Source organism: Cryptotermes secundus, unplaced genomic scaffold (assembly GCF_002891405.2).
Source record: "Cryptotermes secundus unplaced genomic scaffold, Csec_1.0 scaffold2252, whole genome shotgun sequence".
NCBI classification, from domain to species: domain Eukaryota; kingdom Metazoa; phylum Arthropoda; class Insecta; order Blattodea; family Kalotermitidae; genus Cryptotermes; species Cryptotermes secundus.
In genome coordinates this window covers 91675-99490 of record NW_019732873.1, presented here as the reverse complement: position 1 = coordinate 99490, position 7816 = coordinate 91675, and the positions used below count along the sequence as shown (strand labels likewise).

General features: G+C 39.0%; 1 long non-coding RNA gene across 1 annotated transcript; it reads right to left on the bottom strand.

Annotated features, from left to right (window-relative positions):
- Window positions 1-1080: 1080 nt before the first annotated feature.
- On the bottom strand, window positions 1081-7192 carry LOC111867841. Its single transcript, XR_002843405.2, has 2 exons — window positions 7105-7192; window positions 1081-6027 (listed from the first exon to the last, which is right to left on the bottom strand). It is a non-coding gene; the product is annotated as an uncharacterized LOC111867841 (long non-coding RNA).
- Window positions 7193-7816: the final 624 nt, after the last annotated feature.

The window sequence follows — 7816 nt, the reverse complement described above, 5'->3', positions numbered from 1 at the left end:
TTTGCCGCGGTGCATCGGAAAGTACCGGGTTTTTGTTTACATTTTGCCGCGGTGCAACGGAAAGTACCCGGTGTTAACGAAAAGTTCCGGGGATTTGTTTACATTTCTTGCTGTATGCACAAAATCTGCAAAAGTACTGCCCTGCTTCGGGTTTTCCAAATAACCTCCGGGTTTTCACAAAAAACCAATCAGGTTTTCAGAAAAACCTTCCGGGTTTTCCAAGTAACCGGGTTTTGTTTACATTTCTTGCTGTATTCACAAAATGTGATCAAAGAATGTCTTGCTCCGGGTTTTCCAAATAACCTCCGGGTTTTCAGAATAACCACCGGGTTTTCCAAATAACCGAAGACCATTAAAACGAAAAGTACCGGGATTTTTAAATTTAATTCCTCATTTGCCATCAATACTGTACTCCTGAAAGTCGTTCAAGGTACCAGGTTTTCCTGATAACCGTAGGCCATCAAAACAAAAGTATCGGCTTTTTCTGCTAACCGAAAACCATTGAAACGTAAAGTACCGTTTTTTCTTAATTTAGTTCCTGATTGCGGAAATTTTGCTTAGCTTCTTCCATAGCTTTTGTAGTCGTAAAATATGAAGGAAAAAATGTATTGATGGGTCTAGATTAATGTGGGTGGTAAAGTGGTGCTTCTTGAAGACTTTACTCACTACCCGTAGAAAACTGCCATCACCCTTGTTAGTAGCCCAAGCAGCAGTAGCAGCGGCAGCATTACTGCAAAATACTTGTTCGTATGTCATGTTTCCTTTCTACTCACTGTAACTGACTTACCTGTAGGAATATTTTAATGATACATCAGTCATGGCTCAATAGGTTCAGGGAAGGGAGCATACACAGACAGCAATGTGATCTCATAACTCTGTTTTAAAGGAAAAAATCTGTGACATAAGCTGATAAAATATTCCTGGGCTATCAGCCATGTTCAGTGATAGGGAGAGAGATGGTCCGTGCGACATCGGTGATATTTATCCAACTGACACGGCTGAAAGCCAGAGCAGATTTCAGCCACTGCAGCTGCCATGGAAGCTTCAGCTCTTGTGTTTAACGTGAGGTTTACACTGTAGTTAAAAAGGTAAAGTAGGGCATTTTTATTTCTGATGTACACAGTATTTGTTACATGCCACAGGAAATTGACTAGCCATACATTAATAGAGAGCTTACAGCATTTTTTTCTGAACTGTTATAAAAAACTGGCACTTTTAATATAATATTACTGTTAAGAGACAAGTTATGGCTGCCATAGGAATTCTGTGTTCCAGGCAGTGATGTGATACAATGGCAAGTGTCCTCTGTACGCAGGACGCCACTGAAGGTTAAGCAACAAATATTTAAATATGGATTCCAATCACAATGTGGGATATTTCATTGGGAAGTGTATATGTCTCCTCCTGGTGACAGAGCTTGTACAAGGACATGCTGAAAGTAATGACTCCCAATTTCTTTTCCATAACAGCAATTTCATTGAAACAGAAATGGCTACCTTCCTTGAACTTTGTTCCCTATTTTATACAATTACCTCAAACAACCACTTCTGCAGTCCAGCCACAGCTTACATATTTCTTGCACAGGTATTCGTCAATTAATGCATTAGTTGTATTCCCAAAAGGAGTCACGGGGTGCAATGACATAAATGATATCAGGTAGGCCGAACTTTCTCTTCTCCCCGTGCATTCCTCCTCCACACCTGCACAGCATCCTAATCCCCCCCTTCTTCTGACCTCTCTTGATGGGCCAGCAATTACTTCATACTAAAGCAAGTGTTACAGGTCTAAATTAACTGACTGCATTAAAATGAAACATGTTTCCAACTTGCATATACCAAGGAGTACCTGTACTTCTGTAAGACTGGCAGGACACAACTACATTTTCACCACTGTCTTACGGAGACATTACTTGTCAGCATACCCTTGCAGGATGAATGTTGCTAATACCAAAGCCCACCAGTGGACACATCATGATCCACAGTCTTATACCCAGTTTCGTCAAGATCTGGTTTGATATCTTCCTTCCATCACTTTTGTTTTGCCAAGTGGATTCTTTCCAGCATGTTCCAACATAAATATTGTACGTACTTGTGTTCAATTATTTACTGGAGTCCGTCATATCACAACAACATAACGGTCATGGTTAAAATTACACAGCTACATGTTTCGGCTATTTAAAGCCATCATCAGGCAAAACACATGATTACTATATTCAGACAGAATTAGTAATCATGTGCTTTGCCTGATGATGGTTTTAAAAAGCTGAAACATGTAGCTAGGTAATTTTAACCTCAACCGTTATGTAGTTGTGTTACGACAGACTCCAATAAAGAATTGTATATATAATAACACAACAGGATGCAAGGAAATGAAAAGTATTTGTGTTCCCCCATCCCAGCTACAAGTCCTTGAGGTAACTTTCCTGACAAAGCTGGAAAGCTGTATGATCATCAAGTTCCTTGGTGGGGACGCTGTGTGCTGTAACACTGTGTTGTAGTCTGGCATGCGGATACCAGGGTACTGGTGAAACACACCACGCTGCAGTCTGATAGGTGGATACTAACGTTTTGGTGGAATGTGTGCCTCCATCTTTAGGATGACTCCAGATATCAGACATTTAGATTGCATAGGTACAGATGTCTGAAGTCACAATATGAAATCAGGTCATCCACAAGCAGCAGTTTCATTTGGCTGATGATATGGGATATGATACTGTGTAGGTTGGTACAAGTTTAATGACATTTCAGAGGAACACAATGCCTTCAGCTTCAATTTTCCATCCTGAAGACTGAGGAAGTACGAAGGCAAATCGAAAAGTCTTTGCCCCAGTTTTTCTTTTCAGCCACAATACACATACGGGGAAATCAAAATACAGACAGTGTTCTAAGTACCTTTGACTATTTTTCCACATAGTCACCACCTCGGCTGAAGCATTTGTCCCATCATGCCACTAGTTTGGAGATGCCGCTGTTGTAGAATTCGGTTGGTTGAGAGCAGAACCACCAGCAGAGAGCAGTTTTCACTTCGTCGGAAATGAACCTCTGGCCTGCCAGGAACTTCTTCAATGGACCGAACACGTGGTAATCACTGGGGGTGAGGTATGGACTACACGGTGCTGGCGCCATAATCTCCCATTCGAATGACTGCAGTCACTCCTGGGGATTTTCATGGATGTTGTGGTTCTCCTCCATGACAACACCAGGCCTCATGTGGCAAACAGGACCACCGAACGACTGCAGTCATTCGGATGGGAGATTATGGAGCATGCATCATATAGCCCAGACCTCGCCCGCAGTGATTACCATGTGTTCGGTCCACTGAAAAAGTTTCTGGCAGGCCAGAGGTTCATTTCCTACAACACAAAAACTGCTGTCCGGCAGTAGTTCTGCGCTCAACCAGCAGAATTCTACAACAGCGGCATCTCCAAACTAGTGGTGCGATGGGACAAAAGCCTGAACCGGGGTGGTGACTATGTGGAAAAATAGTCAAAGGTACTTAGAACACTGCCTGTATTTTGATTATCCTGTATGTGTATTATTGTGTCTGAAAAAAAAATAGGGGCAAAGACTTTTCGATTTGCCCCCGTATATTTGTCTGCAATGTTGGTTAAAACAAATTACAGAGCATTACATTTCAGAAGCTTTGTTAGCATGTGATAGAATGTATGTAGTAGAAGTCTACCCTTATGAAGGTGGCAGTACGTTCCTCCTAAATGTTGGTGGACTCCTACCCACCTACACAGCGTCACTTCCAACTTCCTCATGATCACTGCCATGAATATCTGAAATCTTGCATGTAACACTGGTGCTTGTAGCTGACTGTACTTCTGTTTATATGAACAAGAAATATTGACACACTACAACCATACAGTAATTGTGCTGTACTGATTAAACTGAACTGTGATCAGTACAGATGAATTACATTACATAATGAAATAAATTTGTCAGAGCGTTGTTTGAACAAGTCTTCATCAAAGTAGTGAGTCTGTTAGGAAATCTGTACAAATTAATAAGAAATTGCAAGTCTACCATTGCAACCATTTCAAGCTACGGGCCTGACACTTCAGTGGCCCTGCCTGGGCTCCAACTGCACACGGCCACCTCAAGTTTACAGTGAAACTTTGAGTGCATACAAACATATCATGAAATTTAAGCATTTTTATATCATTTTTCCTAAAGATGATATACATTTAAATACTACACCAAGCAAAACTATTTTATTGTTATCTTTCTCAACAGGATACTGACCAATAAACAAAATCTTCAGTTTCTATTGATAGGTGTGTCATACCTTTTGTTTGAAAACCATTTTCTGAAAAATTAATTACCTATGGTAAGGACGGATAGTAATGACCATCAATTACCACAAGCAGACTGCTCTGAGTGAGAATGTTACAAACTAAATTCAACTCCACACATAATTCCAACCTTGCAAGTAACTGCACTAACTGAACAACATATTCTGCATGCACCTAATGGAGTAGGTGTACATGCTTTAAATTATAATCTCTATTTCATGAGGAAATACACAAATGTAACAACTTTTGTAATAAGGTGATTTCAAGTTAATTTCTATTAACAAAGACTAAAACATACTGTAACTGTCTTAAATAATTAGGTGGCTGGAATATATGTGACTGAGGTTGTCAGCTTACAGTTATGCATTACTGATATCAAGAAAAATGCAAGTTTGGGAACACCTGTAGTCTGTTCGTGTACCTTCTTAAGTGAAGATTAGTAGCACATCAGGATTACAATTCAGACTTCAGATAATGTTCAGCATCGACTGATATATTCATTTTGGGTTCAAATCATTATCACCACCTCCAAGAAGATGCCTTAAGATCAGTTTTACACAGTTTCATGGCCTGACATTATTGGCCGAGTCTCTGTGTCTTTTGAGTTTTTGTATACCTACAGAAGACTCTTCATCATCTGCATGTGGATTAAACACAGGACTTTTATAACCACATGTAAGATTTGTAACCACTGTCCAGTGCGATTGATAAAAGTCGTTTCAGTCAAAATGACCGTCTTCAGAAGGATATTATCAACACGTACGGAAACTACTGTTATGTCACAGATATATGTTATATCATTTAACTAATATTAAGATGTGCAGCGATTTGTTAAAACATCTAAAATTATTACAAAAGTGTAAGGACAAGAAACCACATTGGTTCTAGTTTAAAACAAATACCGAACATTATTTTGTAAACAGACTAACTGTAATAACATGAAACAGTAGTTTCCATACGTGTTGATAATAATCCTTCTGAAGATGGTCGTGTTGACCAAAACATGTAAAGTATAAAAAATTAAAAACGACTTTTATCAATCACACTGGACAGTGGTTAAAAACCTTATATACATTTACTAGTGCAACGGACCAGGATGAACCAAGTTACTTTTATAACACATTACAAATGTTTCAGTGATATATCAGTGGTGCTTTACAATGATTTGCAGTAGACTGTACATCTTCTGATTCTGTTGCTTGTATAATTTTACAGCCTTTCATACTGGTCTACAGCTCAACAAGGGCTTCTTTCTTCCCTTGGAAGGATACAGTATTGCTACTGCAATCAGGAAAGGCCAAATATATTTTTTTCTTTTCTTTTTTCTCTTGGCACTACAGCCCCAGTGGGCCTAGGCCTACCTCCATGAACTCTGTTCACCAAATATAATTACTTCATGTCTGTTTTAGCTTAGAGGCTGTTCATCTGCCTCAAGTCCTATAAGCAAGCAACTGATCACTAGAAATTGTACTTTTCAGCTTACAGGTGCCAACAGGTCACCTAAGGAAGCAGGAGAACCACTGTACTCATCTGAATGAGACATGAACTCTGTGGTCTTCCTTCCAGTACACATAGGCACTGTCGGCAGCTGCAAGCTGTGTCTTATTTAAAAATAGAGACGATATTCTAGACAGTAAGAAACAATAAAGACATAAGTCCGCGCTAAAGTTGAGAGTTGGTGCCAGCATATTTCATGAAGAATTTGCAGTTTGGTTTTTGAGATGGCTGCCCTGAAAAAGAAAGAAATAAAGAAAATGTAGTAATGCTCATGTTAAACTTGAAGATCTCACAAAAACCTCACATTGTGGTTTTCTTTTTGAAAATTAAATTTCATATTCTGCATCAAAAACAGAAATTTTTACTAAAGCTTCACAGTACCAAGGAGGAAAGTCTTATTAATCAATCCATCATTAAAATGACACTTTATAGTGTACAGTCTACAAATTACAACAAGATAAGCGACATGCTCAGAGAAAAACAAATATTTATTTTGCAGCAGTATAATCACCATATGACATTATCGACATTACTATATGGCTTCCCATCTACTCAGCCTTTAAGTTAAAGCTATGAATTACTGTTATTTGCAATGTCAAGATTAGACAAATTTTGAATTGAGTTCACTGGTTTCATCTAGTAATCTGTGTTCTCGTGTCTAAGTCTGTCAGTTAATGAATGCAATTTTTTTTTACGAAGTGGCTGACTGATCTGCTTGCTGTGTCATGCAGTGCAAGAGACACGCAGCATAACAACCCACCATTTCGTATATACATGCACACAGAAGGGACCGCATAGTGAAGACCAACAACCAGAATATGGTAGCACAGCAGTTTCCTCATTTATAATTTTAAAACACCTGATAATGGACCTTATAGGTCAAAACATGTAGTGAATTACTTTTAGGAAGTTTTACAGAAGGACATGCTGCATGTGAGACTGTGAAACAATTTTGTACTAAATGAAGTGCAACAAGGTGCTACAATATACTAAAGTAAAGTAAAGGTATCCCTGTAACAGGACGTGGGGGCCCATAGAGTTGTGAGATGTTGAGGTTCCCACATATTCTAGACAATCAGCTTACAGATGGTGGTAAGGTTGTCAGCCCTATGCGCCGGCTGCCCTTTACCCCCAAGAATATTCCTGGTACTCATTTCCATTACAGGGTGAGTAAACTTCAGGGCTATAGTGCGGCTGGAAGGATCAGGTCAATTGAAAAAAATCCAATGACTTCATCGGGACTTGAGCCCATGACCTTCCAGCTTGTATTAGAAATAAGAGCCCATGACCAGATCTGGACTGATACTCACTCCCTCCTGTTCAGTTTTCTTCATTCGCTTCCCCACTTTATTTTTGCCAGGTCCCTTTCCATGAAATTCATGAGACTGGTATCTGAAATGAGAAATAGAGACAACATTAAAGTCACAGTATTTTAGGATCTTACAGAATGTGGCCATGTTTCCAAGTAACACGTAAAATCCTTTCATCCTGAAGTTTCAGCCTTAAAGAAGGGTATGATCCATATATAGTTGAATCTGTTATTTTGTGAAATAATAAAAATATGTAACATTCCATTTTCCAATGCAACTTACTCATACAACCAATAACCAGAAATGGGCATGCTACAGAACATTAAAGTTGTAGGGACTGAAATGATTAACACAAAATATTTTAACAAAAGTACAATGGGACAATAATAATTTTGAGGTATGTTTCTTCCTAATTCATGCAAACTATCTGCAAAATGAACCATTTTGCCACATTCTATGCCTGCACAACAAACTATATCAGGTACAAAGTATTTACACACTCAAATGTCACAATATGTTGGCTAGTTACAAACTGTCACATAGAGAAAGGGAGAAAAGGAAGTCAAAACAACACGTATATATCAAAATGTTCTACTGAAAGCATCTGAGGTGGAAGACAATAACCTCACCACCCATGATAGGGTAATCATGATAGTGCTGGTCAGCAGAGGGACCCTACAATTTAACATGGGCTCTAAACCATTGGGGGGGG